The sequence below is a fragment of the Stenella coeruleoalba genome, assembly GCF_951394435.1.
Source record: "Stenella coeruleoalba genome assembly, chromosome: 4".
Taxonomy (NCBI): Eukaryota; Metazoa; Chordata; class Mammalia; order Artiodactyla; family Delphinidae; genus Stenella; species Stenella coeruleoalba.
In genome coordinates, this window is record NC_137149.1 from 52,684,359 (window position 1) to 52,710,971 (window position 26,613).

The 26,613-nt window shown below is 42.7% G+C and overlaps 1 protein-coding gene across 1 annotated transcript in view; it reads left to right on the top strand.

Moving 5' to 3' along the window:
- TBC1D19 (TBC1 domain family member 19) overlaps window positions 1-26,613 on the top strand; it is a 199,872-nt gene that overhangs the window by 163,879 nt on the left and 9,380 nt on the right. The window lies entirely within an intron of this gene.

The window sequence follows — 26,613 nt, forward strand, 5'->3', positions numbered from 1 at the left end:
GCGAGGGCTCTCTCTAGTTGTGACAAGCAGGGGCTACTCTTTCGTTGCGGTGCACAGGCTTCTTACTGCGTGGCTTCTCTTGTTGTGGAGCTCGGGCTCTAGGCGCGCGGGCTTCAGTAGTTTGACACGCAGGCCCAGTAGTTGTGGCTCGTGGGCTCTAGAGCACAGGCTCTAGAGCACAGGCTCATTTGTTGTGGCGCACGGGCTTTGTTGCTCTGCGGCATGTGGGATCTTCCCAGACACGAACCCGTGTCCCCTGCATTGGTAGGCGGATTCTTAACCACTGTGCCACCAGGGAAGCCCTATGCTATTGGTTTTGAAAATGGAGGAAGGGACCATGAGCCAAGGAATGCAGGAATGCGTAAGGCAAGGAAATGGAGTCTCACCTAGGGCTTCTGGGAGGAACTTGGCCCTGCTGACACCTTGATTTTCAGACTTCTGATCTTAGAACTGTAACATAATCAATTTGTGTTATTTTAAGCCACTAAATATGTGGTAATTTATTACAGCAACAGCAGGAAACTAACCTACCTCCTCTCAGATAAATTGTGTTTACCATATCGACTGTAACCTATGACAATAAATACGCATTGCTTCAATTCTCTTCCCTAAAAAATAGGTGATTCTACCTGTCGAGTTCCTCTCATGTGGTTTTTATAATATTCAAATAGGATAAAATTTGTGAAAGTATTTTGAAGACAACCTTCTTTTGCTCTGGTGGTGACAGGGAAAAGACCCCAAAAAGCTGGGCTTTTATAAGGCAAGTGTAACGGAGGAAGAGACGTGTTGGGGGAAATGCATTGCCAAGTCGTAATGTTTCTCTCCATGTGGAGGGAGTTCACTGGTGTAATGCTTCTCACTCTCTCCTCCCATAGAGAGGAGTGAATTATATTATTGTTGAGGTTGGGATCAATGAGTGGGCATGTAAATAAAGCCAGCCCCTTTCTCTTACCTTTCTTTTAGGGTCTAGCAGCCCAGAGCAAACGTATGTTCTGTAGTGTTCCTCTATGCCCTAGCTTTAGAAGTCTGGATCCCGTGGTATGGGGAGAAAGTGGGGTGAGGGGGTGGCTGCAGTTGTTCAGGTCATCCCTGAGTGCATAAGCCCAAGACACACTTTTGAAAAGCCTGTCCTTGCTGCAAAATTAAGTCACATTCCCGAGATTAACTTTATCAGTAGGAAAGAAGATACATCATCTTCATCTGCTTTTATTTACCTAGATTTTCATTTTACCTCTCAAGTACTCAGAACTCAGGCAGGAGGAAGGGTGCTGTTTATTGGGCCTCCAAACTTCATTCAGTAGGGCAAAGAGGCCACTTCTTTGGCGGTCCAGTGATTAAGACTCCACCCTCCCAATGCAGAGGGGCACTGGTTTAATCCCTGGTCGGAGAAATAAGATCCTGCATGCTGCAAGGCATGGCCAAAAAAAGAAGGGCAAGGAAGTTAAGGGTTTGAAGGAAAAAACTATTAACAATGGGTCATGGAATATAAACTAGAAAAGAAGAAATGAGGGATAAGGAGGGGTTGGTGATTGAGGGCTTTCATTCTCTTATATGAATAAAGAGAATGGTTGGATTAAAGGTCACAACAAAAAAGTGAAAGCACTTTTGAAGAAAGGGTACTTTAGCAAGTAGCTTGGAAGAATAATATTTGTAGCCAGGATGAGATATTTGCATTTGAAATTTTGGAGATTATGCCATTTTTGTTGATGCCGAGATCTAAGGCATGGTGGATAGCTATGGTAGGGTAGAAGAAACACATCATTGAAAATATGAGGAAGTCAAGAAACCAGGAGTCTGTAGTATTGGATGAATCAATCATCAGCCTACATGTTGAAATCAGCAAGAAGGATGACAGGGATAGAGATAAGAAGAAAATTGAATTGCAAGTTAGTTTTACTGAGAATGAGGAAGAAAGACCCAGAGGCTACTAATTAGTGACTATAACATGGAGGAAGAAGAGTGGTACAGTTGGATGCTGTGAGCCTCAAAGGAGCAGAAGGGATTTGTAAGAGGGAAGGGGGGATAAAACTCCAACTGGCATTGAGGAGTAAGGCTGATGCTGAAGCACTTTGGGTCTGAGAGAAAAGAAATAATCCATTTGAGAGGGCTGCATAGAAACCATGTCCCCAGGATACAGCCACTTTTCGTTAAGAGGTGAATACAGTCTTCAGAGAAAGGGTTGAAAAATACAAGGGTTCATTGATTTCACATTGGGAATTAGGAATTTTAAGAGACAAAGGGGGAGGAATTTACTAGGGAGAGGAATGAAGGATGGGTGGGAATTAGGTCAGAATAAGGGAGGAAAGTTTAGGTAAGTAACTGATGACTGGGAAGCTTAGAATTCTGATGGAGAGAGGAATAAATGGAATCCTCTCAGAGATGATTGCTGTGCTCCAGACCGTTTTCTGTGGTGGAGCAGCTGCTCCCTGAGGGAGCCTGGGGTTGGTATGGTCTAATTATAGTCAGCTGCTTCTTCAGTCAGCAGGAGTTGTGGTTGTCTCTGCGCCAGCACTGCACTAGTTTGGTGACTTAGCTATTTTTTTCCCCATCCAGTGAATTTGGTTCTCCTCTCCCTCTTTGGGCTTTTGCCTATTCATGTTTCAACTTATTCATGGCTTGGGGAGAGATTATTTTAATTACTCAGACAAAAGGATCCTTCCTTTATAAATGGAATCACTGCAAATTTTCATGAAATAGAAAGCAACAAATTGTCTCTAATTACAATTTAATTTGCACCCATTGAACGAGCGATGGATTGACTCATGGAGAGACAATGTGTGTATGTGAGAGAGAGAGAAAAAATGAATGAAGGAATGAAAGGATGAGAATGTCAATGTTAAGACTGTATAGGAAGAAACTCTCTCACCTTTCAAAGGACTGTGTGCCTTACCCTCAAAGAAGGGCATACTATTTTTTGTGTTGATGGGCTTCCTCCCCTTATTGTAGGAGAAAAGTGGCTGAATAATTAAACATCTCATGTGTGAGAACCTAAAGAAAATGGAAAGACCAGAATAAATGTATGGGAAGAAAGATCTAGATCTGCGGACAGCCCTCTAGGACCCCAACACTGACAGGGCTCTGACATTCCCAGGCTGGTGGCCAAGTTCACAAATGTTGTAAGGGGACACCGTATGAGGGACAAGAACTCCCCTGGACAGAAGGCCAATCCAGGACTTCAGCCCTAGGACAAGGTCAGTGGCCTCATCCAGAGAGTAGGAACAACACCCTTCCTGACCTTCAGGACTTCTCTTACCAATATAATCAATGACTGTGTGAGGACACCTCCCAGCATTAACCTTAGGACCCTCTTTACTCTAAGGGACCACCAGATACCCATTCTATGTGAGGGAGATTGTTGGAAGGGAGAGGGAGGGTTCCTACTGTGCTTTGTAGGGAACCATGCATATTAGTAACTCCTGTGCTGAAGATAGAGGGAATGGTCACAGCTCTTGAAAACAAATATTTTCACAATATCCCTTTCTTTTTTTAATAAATTTATTTATTTATTTATTTATGGCTGCATTGGGTCTTCGTTGCTGCGCTCAGGCTTTCTCTAGTTGTGACGAGCGGGGGCTACTCTTCATTGTGGTACACAGGCTTCTCATTGCAGTGGCTTCTCTTGTTCCGGAGCACAGGCTCTAGGCGCGCAGGCTTCAGTAGTTGTGTCACGTGGGCTCAGCAGTTGTGGCTTATGGGCTCTAGAGCGCAGGCTCAGTGGTTGTGGCGCATGGGCTTAGTTGCTCTGCAGCATGTGGGATCTTCCCGGACCAGGGCTCGAACCCATGTCCCCAGCATTGACAGGTGGATTCTTAACCACTGTGCCACCAGGAAGCCCTCCATATTTTTTATGCTCTATTAGACATAAACTTGAAGCCCAGCTCCACCATTTGCTAGCTATGTGACCTTGGTAAAATTACCTAAACTTTATAAGCCTTAATTTCTTCATCTATAAAATGCTAATTAGAACAAAATAGGACTGATTACTCTGAAAATTAAATGAGATAATGCATATAAAACATTTCACATGACACTTTACTTACAAAGAAGAAAGGAAACTGTTCTTTTCCTCAAGAGGTATAGAATTAATATGTACATAGTTACACCAAAAATAACAAGTCCTGAATAGTAGGGCCCGTCAAAATCTCTGCCATTTTTAGGATTTCATGATCAGTACATTTGGGAAATGTGTAGTACAATATCTTCCTTTTGGAGATTTACACTGCCATTAGAGACTCTCAGAACTCTTGCAATATACAACCTGATTAACTACTTAGCCCTTGGGTTTTCAACATTGTATGTACACAAACTATTAACATCTTGCAGATTTAGTCTTCCCCAAAACACAGTTTGGGGAAACTTCCACTTCTGTCCTAGGTGGTTGTTATTGACTGAGTGTTTGTGTTGCCCCCAAATTCATATGTTGAAGCCCTAACACAGAATGGGATGGTATTAGGAGGTAGGACCTGTGGGAGGTAATTAGGTTTAGATGAGGTCATGAGGGTGGAGCCTCCTGATGGGATTAGTGTCTTTATAAGAGGAGGAAGAGACCAGACCCCTCTCTCCAGCACAAGGAAGAAAAGGTCCTGTGGGCACACCAAGATATATTAGCCACCACAAGCCAAGGAAAGAGGCCTTAGAATGAAATCTACCTTGCTAGAAACTTGATCTTGGACTTTCCAGACTCTAGAACTGTGAGAAATAAATTTCTGTTGTTTAAGCCTCCCAGTCTATGGTATTTTGTTATAGCAGCCAGTTAATGAAATAATTGCAATCATATTTACTCTCTCCCTAAAGCAACTAAAAAACAAACTAAAACAACAGGTCTCAAGACATGTGGGACATCAAACACTAAGGACGGTGAACCTTACATTGCCCCAACTTACTGCCTATAGAAAGGTCCCATGATGCAACACAGGAAGGGGAAACCCAGCAAGAATTTGATGGTCTCCCTGAGTTGAAGAAATGGAACTAGGAGGCCAAGGAGGCCAAGGCAACAGGAGTTTGCAGGACAGAGTACTGGAGAGGAGAGTGATGCACAGAGAAGTGAAACTAAGGATCTGCAAAAAAATCCTTTTCAACTATCCAGCTGGGAGCTTTCCTCAGAGCATGCATGTGAGGAAACTACCCAAGGCCAAGAAAAAAGAAAACTACCCAAAAGTATTAGAACAATCCCTTGAGCTCACACAGGGCCAGGATGGTGCCTGTTCCCACCAGCCAAAGTGGAAAACCTCATAATTCATGGGGCATTAGGCAGAGTATTCAAAAGCGTTTTGCCTCATTAGTGGAGAATATTAATCCTCAAACCAATGGCGCTCTGGTCCCACCTAACAAACCTTAACGGCAAAACTGAAGATCAAATGGTTTCCAAGTAACTTAACCCTAACCCAAAAGAGAGCTCAAGAATATCTGTAGGAATACAAATATACCCAGCACTCAACAAGGTAAAATTTACAATATTTGGCATTTAATTTAAAAATTACCAGGCATGCAAAGAAGTAGGAAAATTCACTTCATAAGAGGCAAGAAACCAGTAAATCAAAACTGATTGAAAAGACACAGATGATAGAATGTGTGAACAAGGACATTAAAACAGTTTTTTATAACTGTCCCATATGTTCAAAAAGCTAAAGGAAAAACTAACCATGTTAAGTAGAGACATGGAAAATATTTAAAAGTTCCAAATCAATCTTCTGGAGAAAAACAAAAATACAGTGAGATGAAAAATAGCTGTATGTTTTAACGTAAAATTAGACATTTCAGAAGAAAAGATTAGTGAAACATGAAGAAATTGCAATAGAAAGTATTCAAAATGAAATACAAAGAGAAAAAAAAGACTGGAAAAAAAATGAAAAGATAAATGAGATATATGTCAGCTTCAGACGGCCTAATATACTTGTAATTAGAATCCCTAAGGTGGGGGGTAGAGAGGGTGATATTTGCAAAAATAAAGATATAAAATTTTCTAAATTTGATGAAAAATAACCTCATGTGCAAGAAGATCAACAAACCCCAAGCACAAGAAACATAAACAAACTGCAACAAGACAAATCATAAATTTGGTTAAAAGCAGTGATAAAGAGAAAATCTTAAAAGCAGCTGAAGAACCCCCATTCTATGCAGAGAAATGAGGTTAAGGATGACAGCATGTTACTTGCCAGAAACATGCCACCTAGAAGACAGTAGAGTAATATCTTTAAAGTACTGAAAGAAAAAATATTGTCAATCTAGAATTTTTTACCCAGTAAAATTATCTTTCAAGAATGAATGGGGAGGGACTTCCCTGGTGGCACACTGTTTGAGAATCCACCTGCCAATGCAGGGTACACGGGTTCAATCCTTGGTGCAGGAAGATCCCACATGCCGCAGAGAAACTAAGCTGGTGCACCACAACTACTGAGCCCACACACATCAGAACTATTGAAGCCCATGTCCCTAGAGCCCATGCTCCACAACAGGAAAAGCCACCACAATGAGAAGCCCACACACCGTAACAAAGAGTAGCCCCCGCTCACAGCAGCTAGAGAAAACCCTCGCACAGCAACGAAGACCCAATGCAGCCAAAAAAAAATTAAAATTAAAAAAATATCTTAACACTTAAAAAAAAACTGTTAAAAAAAAAGAATGAATGGGAAATAAAGATAATTTTTTCACACATTCAAAAGCTGAAAGAATTTATCACCAGCAGACATGCCTTAAAAGAAATGGTAGGAGGCGGAGTCAAGATGGTGGTGTGGGAAGACGTGGAGTTAGTATCTCCCCACAACTAGGCCACCTGCCGGCTGCTGGTGGGGAACTCTGATGCCCAAGGAGACAGGAGGAACCCCAAAGTGAACCAGTAGGACATAGGGGGACAGAGGGGGGAGGAAAAGTGAAGCCAGACAGGATCAGCGCCCCTGAGGCTGGAGACGTCATGAAAGGCAGGCAGGAGGGACTCTCCGGGAAGAGCGGGAGAGGAGTGGAGGGCAATCATCTGGCCCACTCGGGCCAGGAAGCCTGCTGAGCTCCCAAGCCAGTACCCACCCCCAAAGCCCCATCCAGGCCACGTGGGTCCTGGGGGCATAGGAGGGAGGCGGGGGAGGTCAGCACAGGCAGGTGGGAGGGGACCTCCCAGACCAGAGGAGCAGGAGAGGAGAGGAGGGCATGTGCCCTGCCCAGTTGAGCCCAGGAAGCCTGCTGGGCTTCCAGGTGAGGTACCCCTCCCACTGATACAAGTGGTGGGGGGTACACCTGGGCCCCTTCTGTTCCTTGAGCCTAAGCCCCACCCCCCCACAGCCCCCACAGCCTTTTCCAGCCCTGTGGGTCCTAAACATAGGCCCCACCCACCATCCAAAGCTCACCTTTGCTTAGGCCCTGCCCTCCACAGCCAAGGCCTTCCCCCCACTCTTTCCTTCTTTTCCCTCCTCTTTCTTACTAATGTGGTATTGATGTACCTTCCTGTTGTTGATTCATCTGTATTTTTATTTTTATATTCTTTCTAACATATCTGTTAGTTTCCTAGTCTAATTTTATTTTTTACTTTGTTATTGTTCTCTTTTTCTTTTTTTTTTTTGCCACCCCACATGGCTTGCGTGATCTTGATTCATGAGCTGGGGGTCGGGCCGAAGCTCCTGTGGTGGAGCTCCAAGTCCGAACCACTGGACTAACAGAGAACCACAGACCCCAGGGAATATTCATCGGAGTGAGGTCTCACAAAGTTCCTCATCTCAGCACCAAGACCGAGCTCTACCCAATAGCTTACAAACTCCAGTGAAGGAAGCCTCAGGCCAAACAACCAGTAAGACAGGAACACAGTCCCGCTCATTAAAAAAAGAAAAAAATGGTGGGCTTCCCTGGTGGCTCAGTGGTTGAGAGTCCGCCTGCCAATGCAGGGGACACGGGTTCGTGCCCTGGTCCAGGAAGATCCCACGTGCCGCGGAGCGGCTAGGCCCGTGAGCCATGGCCATTGAGCCTGCGTGTCCGGAGCCTGTGCTCTGCAACAGGAGGGGCCACAACAGTGAGAGGCCCGCGTACCGCAAAAAATATATATATACATATGAGATGGCAGAAAAATATGTCACAGATGAAGTAGCAAGGTAAAAACCTACAAGACCACATAAATGAAGAGGAAATAGGCAATCTACCTGAAAAAGAATTCAGAGTAATGATAGTATACATGATCCACAATCTCGGAAGTAGAATGGAGGCATGGATTGAGAAAATACAAGAAAAGTATAACAAAGATCTAGAAGAACTAAAGAACAAACAGAGAGATGAACAACACAATAACTGAAATGAAAAATACACTAGAAGGACTCAATAACAGAATAACTGAGGCAGAGGAATGAATAAGTGAGCTTGAAGACAAAATGGTGGAAATAACAGCTGAGGAGCAGAATAAAGAAAAAAGAATGAAAAGAATTGAAGATAATCTCAGAGACCTCTGGGACAACACTAAACGCATCAACATTCAAATTATAGGGGTCCCCAAAGAAGAAGAGAAAAAGAAAGGGACTGAGAAAATATTTGAAGAGATTATAGTCAAAAACTTCCCTAACATGGGAAAGGAAATAGTCCAAGTCCAGGAAGCACAGAGAGTCCCATACAGGATAAACCCTAGGAAAAACACAATAAGACACATATTAATCAAACTAACAAAAATTAAATTCAAAGAAAAAATATTAAAAGCAGCAAGGGCAAAACAAAAAATAACATACAAAGGAATCCCCATAAGGTTATCAGCTGATTTTTCAGTGGAAACTCTGCAGGCCAGAAGGGAGTGGCAAGATATACTTAAAATGATGAAAGAGAAAAACCTGTAACCAAGATTACTCTACCCAGCAAGGATCTCATTCAGATTTGATGGAGAAGTCAAAAGCTTTTCAGACAAATGAAAGGTAAGAGAATTCAGCACCACCAAACCAGCTTTACAACAAATGCTGAAGAAACTTCTCTAGGTGGGAAACAAAAGAGAAGAAAAAGACCCACAGAAACAATCCCAAAACAATTAAGAAAATGGTAATAGGAACATATCAATAATAACCTTGAAGGTAAATGGATTAAAGGCCCCAACCAAAAGACACAGACTGGCTGAATGGATACAAAAACAAGACCCATATATATGCTGTCTACAAGACACCCACTTCAGACCTAGGGACACATACAGACTGAAAGTGAAGGGATGGAAAAACATATTCCATGCAAATGGAAACCAAAAGAAAGCTGGAGTAGCAATACTCGTATCAGATAAAATAGACTTTAAAATAAAGACTGTTACAAGAGATAAGGAGGGACACTACATAATGATCAAAGGATAAATCCAAGAAGATATAACAATTATAAATGTTTATGCACCCAACATAGGAGCACCTCAATACATAAGGCAAATGCTAACAACCATGAAAGGAGAAATTGGCAGTAACACAATAATAGCAGGGGACTTTAACACCCTACTTACACCAATGGACAGATCATCCAAACAGAAAATAAATAAGGAAACACAAGCTTTAAATGACACAATAGAATTAATTGATATTTATAGACCATTCCACCCAAAAGTGGCAGAATACACTTTCTTCTCAAGTGCACATGGAACATTCTCCAGAATAGATCATATCTTGGGTCACAAATCAAGCCTCAGAAAATTTAAGAAAATTGAAATCGTATCCAGCATCTTTTCTGACTACAATGCCAAGAGATTGGAAATCAATTACAGGAAAAAAACTGTAAAAAACACAAATACAAGGAGGCTAAACAGTGCACTACGAAATAACCAAGAGATCACTGGAGAAATCGAAGAAGAAATTTAAAAATACATAGAAACAGATGACAATAAAAACATGACAACCCAAAACCTATGGGATGCAGCAATAGCAGTTCTAAGAGGGAAGTTTATAGCAATTCAATCTCACCTTAAGAAACCAGAAAAATCTCAAATAAACAATCTAACCCTACACATAAAACAACCAGAGAAAGAATAACAAAGAAAACCCAAAGTCAGTAGAAGGAAAGAAATCATAAAGATCAGAGCAGAAATAAATGAAATGAAAATGAAGAAAACAATAGCAAAGGTCAGTAAAACTAAAGCTCTTTTTTGAGAAGATAAACAAAATTGATAAACCCTTAGTCAGACTCATCAAGAAAAGAAGGGAGAGGACACAAACCAATAAAATTAGAAATGGAAAAGGAGAAATCACAACTGACACTGCAGAAATACAAAGGATTATAAGAGACTACTACAAACAACTATATGCCTATAAAATGGACAACCACGAAGAAATGGACAAGTACAGTTGGAAAAGTACAATTTTCCAAGACTGAACCAGGAAGAATTAGAAAATATAAACAGACCTATCACAAATAATGAAATTGAAACTGTAATTAAAAATCTTCCAACAAACAAGAGTCCAGGACCAGATGGCTTCAAAGGCAAATTCTATCAAACATTTAGAGAAGAGCTAACACCAATCCTTCTCAAACTCTTCCAAAACATTGCAGAGGGAAAAACACTCCCAAATTCATTCTACGAAGTCACCATCACCCTGATATCAAAACCAGAAAAAGATAACACCAAAAAAGAAAATTATAGGCCAATATCACTGATGAACATAGATGCAAAAATCCTGAACAAAATACTAGCAAACAGGATCTAACAGCACATTAAAAGGATCAAACACCATGATCAAGTGGGATTTATCCCAGGGATACAAGGATTCTTCAATATACACAAATCAATCAATGTGATAAACCACATTAACAAGTTAAGGAATAAAGACCATATGATCATCTCAATAGATGCAGAAAAACTTTTGACAAAATTCAACACCCATTTATGATAAAAAGTCTCCAGGAAATGGGCCTAAAGGGAACCTACTTCAACATAATAAAGGCCATATATGACAAACCCACAGCAAACGTCATACTCAATGGTGAAAAACTGAAAGCATTTCCACTAAGACCAGGAACAAGACAAGGATGTCCACTCTTGCCACTCTTATTCAACATAGTTTTGGAAGTCTTAACCACAGCAATCAGAGAAGAAAAAGAAATAAAAGGAATACAAATTGTGGAATGGGCATCATCAGAAAATCTACAAACAACAACTGCTGGAGAGAGTGTGGAGAAATGGGAACCCTCTTGCACTGTTGGTGGGAATGTAAATTGATACAGCCACTATGGAGAACAGTTTGGAGGTTTCTTAAAAAACTAAAAATAGAATTACCATATGACCCAGCAATCCCACTACTGGGCATATACACTGAGAAAACCATAATTCAAAAAGAGGCATGTACCACAACGTTCATTGCAGCACTATTTACAATAGCTAGGACATGGAAGCAACCTAAGTGTCCATTGACAGATGAATGCATAAAGAAGACGTGGCACATGTATGCAATAGAATATTACTCAGCCATAAAAAGAAATGAAATTGAGTTATTTGTAGTGAGGTGGATGGACCTAGAGTCTGTCATACATAGTGAAGTAAGTCAGAAAGAGCAAAACAAATACCGTATGCTAACGCATATATATGGAATCCAAAAAAACAAAAATGGTACTGATGAACCTAGTTACAGGGCAGGAATAAAGACTTAGACATAGAGAATAGACTTGAGGACATGGAGTGGGAGGGGGAAGCTGGGCGAAGTGAGAGTAGCATCAACATATATACAGTACCGAATGTAAAAATAGTTGGCTGGTGGGAAGCAGCAGCATAGCACAGGGAGATCGGCTCAGTGCTTTGCGATGACCTAGAGGGGTAGGATAGGGAGGGTGGGAGGGAGGCTCCAGAGGGAGGGGATATGGGGACATGTGGCTGATGCACTTTGTTGTGCAACAGAAACGAACAGTACTGTGAAGCAATTATACTCCAATAAAGATCTATTAAGAAAAAACCATAATGAAAAAGGATATTATATATGTATAATTGTGTCACTTTGCTGTACAGCAGAAATTAACACAACATTGTAAATCAAGTATACGTCCATAAAATTAATTTTAAAAAAATGGTAAAGGGAATCCTGCAAGCAGAAGGAAAATGACATTGGAAGGAAACCTGGATCGACACAAGGTAATGGAGAGCACTGGAAATAATAATTATGTAGGTAAATATAAAAGCATTTTTCTTATTATTTAAATCTATTTTTAAAATTAACCGTGTCAAGCAAAAATAATAAGAAATTATGAGGTTTCTATAGAAGTAAAATGCATGACAATAGCACAACAGCAAGTAGAGTAGAATGTAGTTACATAGTTTAAGGTTGTCCACATGAGTGGCATGGCTGTCACTGGGAGGTATACTATGATAAGTTTAAGATGTATATAATAAATCTTAAGGCAACCACTAAAATAAAACAGCAGTTATTATAATAAGCCAAAGGAGATAAAGTGGAATCATAAAAACATGCAGTTCAGAAGAAGGCAGAAAAAGGAGTAAAAAGGATACAAAATACACATGGAGAAAATAGAAAATAGCAAAATATTCAGCCAAATCAATAATCACATTAAAATGTAAGATTTAAATGTAAACATTTCAATTAAAAGGCAGAGATTGTCAGATTAGATAAAAAACAAGACCTAACTATATATTCCTTTTAATTAACCCACATTATTATGAAGGTATGTTTAGGTTAAAAGGATGAAAAAAGATATAGCATGCTAATGCTAATCAAAAGTAACCTGGAGTGGCTGTATAACTATCAGACAAATTAGATTTCAAAGTAAAGAAAGGAACGTTACCATAATGATAAAAGGTGAAATCATCAAGAATATATAACAGCCCTAAATGTTTATACATACAACAGAGTTTCTAAAATTATGAAGCAAAACTGATAGAGGAGAAAGGGAAAAAGAGACAAATCTAAAATCATAGTCAGAGATTTTAGCACCCCTCTATCAATTATTTACAGAAAAATTAGGCAGACAAATCAGGATGTTGGTGTTGGTAGTTTTGTGCTGATCTTCTGAGGTTCTTTCTGTTCTCTTTCAACACATAATTTCAAATCTTTTTTTTTTTAATTTCAAAAAAATTTTCTTGAAATATAGTGTTTAGTATTTGTTCTGTTTTCTTGTTTTTGGTTTTCTTCTACAGGAAACCCTGGGATAGTAGGTCCCCTGATATCTTTACATAGCTCTATTAGATAAGCCTTCTTCACTTTTCAGTGAATGAAACTGACGATCAGAAAGATTACGCAATTTGTTCAAGCTTCCACAGCTTGTAGGAAGAGAAGAACTCTGGCCTGCTCAACTCTGAATCCTGAGGTCTTTCTCCCACACTACCCTGCTGCCTGAATCCAGAAATCGGCCTCTCACTGCATTTATTTCACTGCCTTTCTGTCCCACGGTCACTCTCATATGTCTTAAAACCTTGCTTCTCAAAGTGAGGTCCTTGGACCAGCAGCACTGGCATCACCTGGGAACTCATTAGAACTGCAGAATCTCCCTTGCTTTAGGATTTCTGAATGAGAATCCGAATTTTTACAAGGTGCCCTGGTGATTCCTGTGCCGTTAAAACTTGAGAAGCGCTGCTCTAGGAGAAATATCTGAAGGCGCTTCATGCAGCGGTTCTCAAACTTTTACTGCCCGTTAAACGAATCACCTTGGAATCATTTAAAAATCCTGATACCCAGGCCACAATTCCTACCAAGTCAGAATCTCTTGGGATGGAGCCCATGCATCAGTATAGTTTAAAACTCCCCAAAAGTACAGCCAAGTTTTGACACCAGTGCTTAAGGAAGAGCTTTTTAGTCCTTAATGTTCCTAGGAATCACCCGGGAGCATCTTAAACGACAGATACTGATTTAGTGGATCTGGGGCGGGTCCTGAGATTCTGCATTTCTAACAAGTTCCCAGATGACAGATGCTACTGGTCCGAGGAGTTTCTGGAGCAAAATGAAACTCCCTGGGGTTTCTTTCAACAATACCAATAAATGCAAATAGCACAGAATCAAGGTAAGCTTATCTAAGGCACAGTCCTGGCCCGCTCATCTCTGAGTGAGATACAATAAGGAGCTCTGGGAGAAGGGATCGGGTGCTTCAGGCTCTTCCGTGGCCTTCCCGCTTGCTTCACACCTGGTGCGGGGCTGGGCAACCACACCAAGCCTGGGCTGGTGGGCCAGCCAGCATCGGGCTGCAGCACTGGGGCCCCAGGGCAGAGCTCTTGCAAGTACGCGCTTCTCCTTTCCGGCTGCCTGTGCCTTCATGGGCCGTCTACCTTTTCTTCCCCTAGTTATCCTCTCACTTCTCCCTGGGGCCCTGCGTCTAGGCTTACCAGCAGGCCCTGGGGCACCTGCTCAGCCCCGTGTGTGCTTACTCGGGCTAAGACAAAACTGCAAAAGTTCAGGCCATAACACTGAGGAACTCAAGCCAGGAGAATAAGGGCCACAGGATGAGCGACCAAGAGACCCGGCGTGACGGAACTCGATTTGTTGTTCATCCCGGCTCCATGCATGGCAGGCAAGATTCAGTCTGACGACTGGAGCTTGGCAGGACTTAACACACACTGTGCTCACTCCAGCTTCTAATTTACATATTCTTCTCCCTTGGCAAGACCCAAGCAACTGTCATCAGCAAGTTGCGTGGGACCTGCCGAGTGCGAGGTGGGCCTGTGTTGGGTCCAGAGTTTTGACTCAGATCCCCTGGCCTCCAGCAGGCAGGGCTGGGTTGGTTGGTTGTGACGTGAAGGCTGAGTAAGGGGTCCCTCTGGACACACTGAGGCTGAGGAAGCCCCCTGGCCCTGTTTCTAAGAAGGCAGGACACTTACCCAAAATCCCAGTGGGCCCAAAATTAACTTATACAACAGAGCAAACTAATTCACTTTTCTCTAGGGTTGGCAGAAAAAAAAAAAAAATGGGAAGGGAAGGGAAAACTGAGAACTTAAGATGTCTAGTGCACAGGCCACCAAGTAGGGGATTCTTTCTAACTGGGATTATCCCATGTTTTTTATTTGGGGCTTGTTCACTGATGTTTCTAAGCCCTACTTACAAGGCATTTTACCACGTGCCACATAAAACTGGCCATCAGAGCACAACCTGTTTACCCTCTGCAATAACACCTGCCCATCCCCCGCCCCTCCCGCCCTCCAGATTCTTGAGACTCTCTTTAATTTCCTGCCAAGGATTTAGAGAAAGCCACTCTGGGAACTAAAAGAGTTAATGTAGCTCAAAGGCTGAGCAAGTTTCTCCTCTCTACTGATAGCATAATTAATCCTTATTGTTCCCCAAAGGATAGCCAAGGGAATGCTTCATTTCCCAGATGTGGGTGTTCAACAACCTCCCAGAGGCTCTGGTCCCAGCTACTAAGTGGCCAAGTACCCGCAGCACAATCAGTGGGTTGGACCCAGCCTCTCAGAAGGGCCTCTGGTCTCCCATGACAGGTCTAAGTAGATTTAGTTTCCTGTCTTCACTTCCCCAAGCCTAATAACACCCCCTGGGGGCACTATTTAAATGTAGGCGTTTGAGGGTGGAAACAAAAGAAGAGATTACTTCCTGGCGAGTGAGTAATTGGCCTAGTGAAACTTCACCTGGCGGTAGCTAGTTAACCAGTAGAGAGCAGAGGTGGAAGCAACTCTGGAGGGAAGTACCCGACAAGTGAAGAAACAGCCCAGTGTGTGGAGATTGTCTGTTTATGGGACTGGAAGTTTCAGCCTGGCCACTGGGGCCCTCTGACAGCCCTAAGCATCCAATAAATTAGAGGAACTTCTTAAGGGCTCTAAGACCCAGGCCTTGAACTGTCTGCCTTGGAAAGCCCCAGAGCTAAGGTCCTGCTCTCACCCACTTGTTCTCAGTGCGGTTGCTAAGAAGCAGCATCCCCATCACCTGGGAATTCGTTAGAAATGCACATTTTCAGGCACCGTACCAGACCCGCTGAGTTCAAATCTCTGGTGGTGGGATCCAGCAATCTGTGACTTAACAAGCCCTCCAGGTGATTCTGGCACAGGCTCAAGTACGAGCACTACTGCTCATCGTTTTTTCAGCCCCTTGAAATCAGGCTGCCTTGGGAGCATCCAGAGGTAATGGATGTGACTTTGGGTCACAAAGTGGGGCTTGCAAGTTAGATTGTCAGGTTCTGAATATTAGCTCTGCAACTTCCTAGTCATGTGACCTTGCAAATTGGTTCCCTCGGCTCTAAGATGGGGGAAATAACACCTCTTCCACAGGAGGTCATGAGCATGTAACAGTTTCTGTCTCTTTCCCACTCCACTGTTTCTGATAGGAAATTTACAGAACAAGACCTACTGTCCTTAGAGTGAAAATCTGCAAGACAGGAAATGGCCACACATGTATAGGATGCTAATGTTAATATGTTTTAATTAACATTTTTTAATGGTTCTAGGTTTAAGAGTTCAGTTCAGCCTTTGAATCCTGACGATAAGGATTTTTTTCTTTTAGCAGAAATATATTTCCTCATGCTGACTTTCATCCAAATAGTTTCAAATATTAAATTAAAACTTTCCTAAAAAGTGCAACTTAACTTCATGCAATGGTGCTTCCCTTTTTTTTTTTTTTTTAATTTTAAAGATATATTTATCGGAATGTAATCTTGGGCCAAAGAATATGAACTCTCTCAAGGATTTTCATATACATGTATCACCAAAGTACTTTCCATAATCTCTATGTAACGCTGCAGTCATGCACCTCTTTCATTTAATAACTTTTCAGAATGATGGAGTTGATCAACTCTCAACTTCACTTCCTGATTGAATAGAACACAGGAGAGTGAAAGGTAAAAACACATAACAAATGTCCCATTTGGGGCTGAGATGTCAAGGAGCACAGGTGGGCAATGATGTCCCTGAAGCAAGACTGTGCCCATAACCGTGATACCTAGTCATTCACTGTATTGGTTTGCTAGGACTGCCATAACAAAATACCAGGTTGGGCGGCTTAGACAACAGAATTTAATCTTCTCACAGTTCTGGAGGCCAGAAGTCCAAGATCATGGTGTTGGCAGGTTCCTTCTGAAGTCTCTCTCCTTGGCTTGCAAACGGCTGCCCACTTGCTGCCTCGTCACATGGTCTTCCTTCTGTGTGTGCATCCCAGGTTTCTCTTTGTGTGTCCAAATATCCACTTCCTTTTTTTCTTCTTCTTCTTTTTTTCTTTATTTTTTTTATACAGCAGGTTCTTATTAGTTATCCATTTTATACATATTAGTGTGTACACGTCAATCCCAATCTCCCAATTCATCACACCACCAACCCCGCCACTTTCCCCGCTTGGTGTCCATACATTAGTCCTCTACATCTGGTTTGTTTTTTTTTTTTCCTTTTTAAGAGAGAGAGGAAGCATAATCTGGGCTTTTCGTATATATAATTCAGGATCAGGCAAGGTTAACACACTAATCAAAACAATGTGAGCGTTTTCCTTCTTAAGGCACAACACTTTTGATTCTATATTGCATGCTACATTGTTTTTTTCTTATATATTAAAAAGTATATCTTTATAGCAAGAATTTTAGAAAATACAGAGAACTATGAAGAGAAAAGAAAACACCCATATCCTACTGCTTAGAGATTGTCACTCAAGTACTGTTAAGGTTTCAGTATATTTCTCTGTGGTTTGGTTTTCTGCTCACAGGTGTAACTACTAATATGTGTACATATAGAAAAACTTTTTCATAGGAGCTCACTGTATTGTTGTGATCACCTCAACTCAAAATTTGGTTCAATGTCAAAACTGATGATGCCACACATGCACCAGCAGGATATGAAAAGGTTTATTACTCACATTATGAGGTATTCTGGGGAATGCAGGGCAGACTTCAAAGAAGGTCCAAAAATGGCTCGAAAGAGCAGAGAAAGGAGACTGGCTTGGGGGTTTTAGTGTGGTTAGAAGCGGGGGCTGGGTGAGGGTTCCTGCACGGGGACTGGAGCCTTGCATGGTTGGAACTTCCTGCTGGTGCCAAAGGAGGTTGCACCTGGGCGGGCTCCTCAGCTTGCCCAGCCGTGGGCCAGACAGGGAAAGGGAGAGGGGCTTGAAGGTTGTCGGCAGACAAACCTCAAAACTGGAGTTAGACTCCATTACTTGCACAGTTTTGCATCTTTGTCTTAAATTTAGCATTGCGTGTTGTACTACGGTTAATGGTGACCAAAAGCTTTATTGTCAAATTTAATTTCTTTTGACATTGGTGTCTTGTGGCAATGCCTGTTTTCCCTGTAACTGATCATTTATTTATTCATATTATGGAAGGATGTGTAGGTTAAAAAACAAGATTGATTTTTTTTCTTATAAAACAAATTTTTAAAAATCATGGAGCATACACACACTACTATATATAAAATAGATACACAACAAGGACCTACTGTATAGCACAGGGAACTATACTCAATATTGTGTAATCACCTATATGGGAAAAGAATCTGAAAAAGAATATATATACATATATATATAACTGACTCACTTTGCTGTACACCTGAAACTAACACAAGATTGTAAATCAACTATACTTCAATTAAAAAATAAACTAATTAAAAATAAATAAAATAAAATGCAAATTGAAACAACAGCAAATCATGGCAGAATAAAACATAGCATATATTCTGAGAACAAGGCATTAATAAGTTTTCCTTGAAAATAAATACAGATTGCTCAGGGAAGAGAATACAAATAGTTTTCCTGTCTGTGAGTATATTTGCATTTTTTATGATCACACATTCTACATTCTACAGAATGTGTGAGTCACATATCTAATCTGCTTCTAAATATTGGTCCTAAAGAATGTAAGTATTTACAATCCTACAGTTGGAGTCCACACCTTGTGACAACAAAAGACAACTCAAGTCAGCTTCAAACAGGAATTATAACTAACCTCAGGGCTATTTTTTCCAACTGTAATAAAGAATGTTCCAACATCTTAAATGACTGAAGATAATCCTCTGTCATGTTGTGCATCTAGGTTATAAAAATATATGCACTGCTTTGAAGAAAGGTTCTGGTCCACTGATGTCAATTGAAGGTCAGATTATGGAAAACTGGCATTGTTTCAACAAGAAATGAAGCCTGCTTATGTTTCTCTCGGTATTTTTGAATAAAGAATCTTACTACGTAGGTTCCAACTTGAAGATTTAATTAAGGGCATGAGGAGTGATTGATTCTAGATGTTGATCAGAGAAGATGACTCGCTGTGTGTTAGAGCAGCACCTTCCGTTGAAATGTATGAGGGAAACAAAATCTGGTTTCTGATTGAAGGTCTACTGAAAGACAATTTGAATAGACCAGAAGAGCAGAACAAATTGGAATATCTTATTCCAAGATTAAAAATCACTTTTTAAAAAAAGAAGCTATTTGGGCTTCCCTGGTGGCGCAGTGGTTGAGAGTCCGCCTGCCGATGCAGGGGACGCGGGTTCGTGCCCCGGTCCGGGAGGATCCCATATTCCGCGGAGTGGCTGGGCCCGTGAGCCATGGCTGCTGAGCCTGTGCGTCCGGAGCCTGTACCCCTCAACGGGAGAGGCCACAACAGTGAGAGGCCCGCGTACCACAAAAAAAAAAAAGAAGAAGAAGAAGCTATTTGGTAGAAACCTTAGCCAATCCTATTTTTTTCCCTTTAATGCAAAAGAACTTGTCATCCCGAGAAATAAGGTATGCCTTTTGAGCTAAAGTGTAAAGATTGACAATACAATGTCAAAATGATAGCTAGATGGGGGAGATATAAGATAGGAGGATGGAGGCGGGGTGAACAATTGAGAAGGAATGCTCTTCACGGTTTTTAATTTAGAGAAATGGGCGTTCCTCATAGTTCCCCTAATAGGTATGGTTCAGCCGTGGCAGAAATGTTCCTGGAGCACAACGTCTTCTGGTGATTGCCATCTCCAGGAAGCTTCCCCCCAGCTTCTATGCTGATCATCAATAATTCCAATAATGTATGCAGAGTGGTTAACACATGTCTGTCACACAGTTTGCACTGAAAGATGTTAATGTGTTGATGATGGTGATGACGACATGGCTATTGCCCTCCAGGAGTTCACAGCCTAGGGGAGGGAACATTCAAGTAAACAGGTGATCATAATACAGTGCTGTGAGAATATTGCATGAAGTGTGATCAGGACTTTAGATAGGAGAACTCTACCGAGACTGGGGGCAGGGGAGCGGGTGGGGACCACATCATTCAGTCAACACACAGAAGTGCTGCGTGGATGTGCATGGGTGGCTGACAACCGCTTGTTTGTCCATCTGCTGTGTAAACAGGAACAGAGTTGGGTTCAGACAACTGCTGCTTTATTCATTTCCTTTTCCTTGTGCTACACAGGACCAGGATCTCCAGGAGCTTTTTAAAATACCACTTTGGTTGCTGTTGAAGACTAGATTGGATTTGTATTCCAGTCATCAGAGCTTTCATTGTAATATAAAGGGGCATGCAGGATGGAAAGAGAAAGAATTATGGTTGTTTAGGAAACGGAGCACTGTTTCCTGTGATTACAATCTCAAGGCTAAAGTTCAATGCTCACTGCAGAAGTTTCTTGACAGCATTGCGTACCTGTCAAAAGGTTTTGAAAGAATATAAAACTCAGGTTCTTTGGGGCTCCAGGAGACGCTGGCTCAGGACTCTGGCCAGAGACCCTTTGTCTGTTGACCTGTCTTGAATGGCCTTCCCTGGCCCTGGTCGCCTAAAGACTTGGCCTCCTGCTTCCTGGTCATCTGGGAACATGGTTTTTATTGTCTCAACCTGCCCATAAAAAGCAGGGTAAATATTCAGTCATTAACCAGTTGTCAATAAGTATCCAAAATGCCCCAAGTGCCATGGTAGGCTTCATGAGGGACACCTGATCCCTGTCCTTGGTGATTCCGATCTGGCTAGAACAGTAATGTCTACACTAGGAAAGAATTAGTACCACACTGGGCTACCACAGGAGGCTTACAGATACTGAGTGTCACAGGACATTGGAAGTGGAAGAGAACTGCTTTGCTGTATGTAGGTATTTGGGGAAGGAACAAGAGGGTGGTAGATGGTCAGCTGAATGGATAGATGAGAGGGTAGAGGGGTGGGCGGACAGATGGGTGCCTGCACACGTGCATGGGTGCTGTGGTGTAACTCAGTGGCTTTTTCTTTTTTTGGTTTTTGGTTTTCGTTTTCGTGTTTTGGCTACACTGGGTCTTCGTTGCAGCGTGCGGGCTCTTCGTTGTGGGCTTTTCTCCAGTTGTGTTGTGCAGGTTTAGTTGCCCCGTGGCATGTGGGATCTTTGTTTCCACGTCCCCTGCATTGGAAGGCAATTCTTAACCACTGGACCACCAGGGAAGTCCCACAGTGGTTTTCAAGCCAACTGGGCAAGAGTTGCCGGTCTGTCATTTACTAGTGACATGACCTCAGGAGATTTACATAACGCCTTCAAACCCAGTTTCTTTACCTTATAAAATAAGATGATAACACTTGCCTTGCAAGATTGCTGAGAGAATCAAGTGTGATAAGGTTTGTAAAACACCTCTTATATGGTAGGCACTCAATAAAGAGTGACTTATTTATATTCGTAATGGTCTAGAAAAGTTTCCAGGTGGACGTGAATTAAAGTCAGGCCTGGAGAAAGGATGGGATTGAGATGAATGGAAAGCAGGGAGAGGGTCCTCTGGCAGAAGAACAGCATGATGAGAGCGTGTGCCTAGAAAAGCTGGAAGCACATTCGGTGTCACTAAGGGGGGCTACCTGGAGCCATAGCTTCCTGAGGTGGCAAAGGCGAATTGAGGCCTGAGCTTAGAGGACTTGAAATGCTAAGGAGTTCCGTCCGGCTTTTCCCTAGAGGTCAGCAGGGAATACCGAAGGTTCAGAGGAAGCAGAAAGGTTCCCTCTGGGCCCCCTTTCTTCCTCAGCCCGACCTTGACAACATCCGGACTTCCTATGAACTTGGAGGCTCTCATTTTTTACAGTATTTCTAGTTCCCCTTACCTTTTACAAGTAGCTCCTGGACTTCCTGTGCCCAGGACAGCTGCAGGACTGTGGCAGCCAGCCTTTCCTCCATTACAGAAACCCTCCTCTGACGGTGAAGAAGCAAATGCTTTTTAAAGGTTAGCTGTCATGGGGTTTCCCTGGTGGCGCAGCGGTTGAGAGTCCGCCTGCCGATGCAGGGGACACGGGTTCGTGCCCCGGTCCGGGAGGATCCCACATGCCGCGGAACGGTTGGGCCCGTGAGCCATGGCCGCTGAGCCTGCACGTCCGGAGCCTGTGCTCCGCAACGCAACGGGAGAGGCCACAACAGTGAGAGGCCCACATACAGCAAAAAAAAAAAAAAAAAAAAAAAAAGATTAGCTGTCACAAAGGGAAACAAGGCCCCTTAAACCTCCTTTGTCAAACAAATGCTCCCTGTAAATCAGAAGAGCTTCTGCCATGACTCACACTTTCACAAGGCTGGTGGAGAAGGCGGTCTGCCAGCAGATCTGGGGGCGCGGTGCCAAGCAACCAGAGGCCTTGGCTGGTGGGGTGCGGCTGTGCTTAGCACAGCCAAGCGGACCTCCTGGAGGCTGACCCCGGAACCCAGAAGGTGCCGGGAGGTTTCCTTCCATAGGAGGCAGCAAAAGCAGGGGGCGCGGCTCTTCACTGCTTTTGGAAAGCAAGAGCATTCAAGCTAAAAAGTAACCAGAGTCAGCTGATCTGAACGAGAGCCTCAGGGATAGCCTTCAGGAAGTCAGACAGTCCTGCAAAGTCAGCGGGCTATGTGCATTTTGTGGGGAGAGGACCCCTAGTTTTAGATACTTTTGGTTTTAAAACCCCCCTGGATGTCTTGATCACATCTCAACTCCTCACTTTGCCCAGAGAGCATGAGTGAGTGACTTCCCAAAGCTACTCCACCAGTGGGCAGCAGAGACGAGAGAGAAAGTGAGGTCTCCAGGGCCCTTTCCACTGCCCTGGCCCCACAAGAGAGCCTAAAATAAGACGACAGCCCATGATGTTCTGAACAGGGCCCCCTAGACAGAAATTAGACCTGTCAGATGGACTACTGTGGAAGTCTCGATCCCTCAGCCCCTCTATGCCTTCCGGTGAAGCCCTCCCCCACAGCCCACCCACCTGCCAGGCTGGCTTCCCGTTAAGAGAATGACAGGCATTTGTGACGGGAGGATTGCTGAGGCTGGCTCCCTGATTATCAAGCACCTGGGGGCGGGGGATGGGCATGGGATTGTTGCTGAGTTTATGGCCCTCTCGGCTGTACCCTCAGGGGAAACAGCAGATTGAGAGTAAGCAGAAACATGGGAGCACTCTGGGGGTCTAGGAGTCATTGTTGCTTTTTTTTTCATTTATTGGGGTGGCTGGTCATCACTTTGCCCTAACCTCCATGGGACATCATCACAGTTGTAGTGATAAAGAGCCTGTACTCTGGGCACTGACAGCTTGGGTTTGCATCCTGGCTCCATCGCTTTTTACTGATAAAACCTTGGGAAATTTCTTAACCTTCTAGCCCTTGGTCTTCTCATATGTAAAACAATATACTAGTGCCCGCCTTTAGCAAAGACAGATATGTGCCCACTGTTCACACACAGCCAGACTGTTCTTCCCAGCCCAGCCTCCCTTGCTGGTAGGTCTGCTATGGGATTGAATTCTCCAGCGAATGGAATCCAGCGCATGGAATGAGAGGGGAGTGATGTGCACTGATTCCAGGCCTGGCTCATGGAAACTTCCTGAGTGATCCTCACATTCTCACTTAACCCATCTGCTAGCCTAGGGTGCCTAAGAGAACTCTGAGGCCTTGCGGGTGAGGGAGCCACCAGATGGAAGGAGTCTGGGCCCCTGAGTCACCATGCAGAAGGCTGCCTGCCAAACACCTGCATGAATTATTACTTGAGTGAAAAACAAACTTTTTAAAAATTTTTATTATTTTTGGCTGCATTGGGTCTTCGTTGCTGCATGCGGCCTTTTTCTAGTTGCAGCGAGCGGGGGCTACTCTTCATTGCAGTGCACGAGCTTCTCACAGCAGTGGCTTCTCTTGTTGTAGAGCACCGGCTCTAGGCACACAGGCTTCAGTAGTTGTGGTACACGGGCTTCAGTAGTTGTGGCTTGCGGGCTCTAGAGCTCAGGCTCAGTAGTTGAGGCACATGGGCTTAGTTGCTACGCGGCATATGGGATCTTCCCAGACAGGGCTCAAACCCATGTCCCCTGCATTGGCAGGCAGATTCTTAACCACTGCACCACCAGGGAAGCCCAAAACAAACTTTTATTGTGCTAAGAATCTAGAGTGGGTTTCTACAGCAGTTAGCCTACTTCATAAGGCAGTTGTAATAATCAAATGAAGTAACATATGCAAAGCTCAAAACAGTGCCTGGAATATATATATAAATGAACTACATACATGATTGCTATTACCATGATAGGAGGATGGATGGATGGATAACTAGGTACTGAGAGAGAGAAAGTGAGAGACCGAGAGAATTACCTTTAAGGATTGCAAAGGTATTGGCCCCAGAGTCTTTTCCCAGTTTTATGAGATATAATTGACACACAGCACTGTATAAGTTTAAGGTCTACAGCATAATGGTTTGACTTACATATATTGTGAAATGATTACTATGATAAGTTTAGTTAACATCCATCACCTCATCTCGATATAAAAAAAAGAAAAAGAAAAAAATTGTTTTCCCTTTTTAGGAGAACTCTTGGGACCTACTCTGTTAACAGTTTTAAAATATGCCATACATCAGTACTAAATATAGTCGTCATGTTGTACATTACATCCCTAGGGCTTATCTACCTTATAACTGGAAGTTTGTACCTTCTGACCACCTTCATCCAATTCCCCCTCCCCCTCCTTCCCCTCTGGTAACCACAAATCTGATTCTTTTTCTATAAGTTTGGTTCATTTTTGTTTTTTGTTTTGTTTTGTGGTAGATGCTTCATATAGGTGAGATCGTACAGTATTTGTCTTTCTCTATCTACCTTATTTCACTTAGGCCAGAGTCTTATTTCTTAGATTGTTGCCAAGATAATATTAAAAATATATTTTTACTGTACAGCTGTAGAGTTTGCATTTTGGGGGCAAAAGATAGCATTGTAGAAAAATACATTGAAGCATTTATTAGTACATTCCTATGTTTCTTGAATAAAAACAAAAGTCTGCCACTTTCCTCAGAGAGATATAGTATGGATGAGACAATTAAATTCTTTTCCAATCAAATATGGTGTTTATGAAAAAAAAATATTTTCACTTTTCCACTCAAATAATCATTATAATCATTTGCTTAATGGGAAATAAGAAGAAAAAGAAGGAAGGTCATAACTGAACGTGCCTCAGAGGAATCTCCCTCTCCAGATGTTGAGTTTTCCCTTGCAGTGCTGTCTTTCTGCCCCAGTCACAAAGGCTTAAACCCCAAAGTCATCATTAGTTCTTTTCTTGACTATAAAAATGGGCTCCTGCTGGCCAACCTACCCCCAGTTTCCTCCCCATGCCCCCCCGCCCAACCCCACAGCCATCCATCACACTCTCCCCAAGACAGTTGCCCCCAGATTCTCCTTTGTCCCTTCTCTCTCTCCTGCTCTAAACCCTGCATGGCTCTTGGCTGCTTCCCACAGAGAAGCTCAAACTGTTCTAGAGAAGAGCCGTAATGGAATAAGAGAACAAACTCTGTCACCGATTCTTTAATCATTGATTCAGTTCATTCCAATAACATTTTTGAGCACCTGTTATGAACCAGGGTAGTGAAAAAACAGGCCAAAAAATCTCTGCCCTCGTGGAGCTTACACTAGAGTGCAGAAAGATAGAGGATAAATGAATAAATAAGTTAAATCACAGTACATTAAATGGTGATAAGCAGAAGGAAAATAGTTAATTAGGGGTGAGTAATAGTAGGTACCAGGTGTGGGTGTAGGAGGATGCTATTTTAAATAGCACCTATTTTAAATAGGTGATCAGGGAAGGACTCACTGAAAAGTGATATTGAAGTCAAGCCCTGAGAACATGAGGGAGCAAGGAATGTGCAGAGCTGAGGAAGAGCGTTCCAGAAGAAAGAAATTTGAGCCAAGAGCAGTCCTGGTGTGTTTGAGGAGCAGCAAGGAATCCAGCAGGACTGGCATGGAATGAGTCAGGAGAAAAGGCGCTAGATCAAGTGAAGACTTGAAAACCATCAGGAGTTTGGCTTTTCCCCTGAGTGAACTGGGAAGCCATCGGAGGGTTCAACAGGAATGAATGGCATGGTCTGACTTCTGTACTAAAATGATAGCTCTGGTTGCTAGGTGAAAAATACCCTAACGTGGGCAAAGGCGGAAGCCAGGAGATGAGTAAGGAGCTGAAGAGAACATGAGCAAGAGATGATTGATCATTGCAGCTTAGACCAGGGTGGCACCGGTAGAACTTCTGGATATAGTTTGAACATAGAGCCAAGACAATTTTCTGATTGATTGCAAGTGGGGTATAAGAGAGGAATCAATCATGACTCCATTGTTTGAAGCCTAAAAGTATCAAAGATGGAGTTGTCATTTAATGAGATGTGAGAAGAACAGGTTTACTGTGGGAAGACCAAAAGTTTCCTTTTTGGGTGTGTTAAGTATGAGATGTATATTAGACACAAGTAGGGATGTCAACTATGCAGTTGGAATTCAGGGGAAAGGTCCAGGCTGGAGACAGCAGTTTGGAAGTTGTCAGCATGTAGACGGTATTTAAAGCTGTGAGACTGGCCGAGATCGCCACACCAGACATGTGAATAGAACAGGCAGCAAAGGGCTGAGACCCAGAAT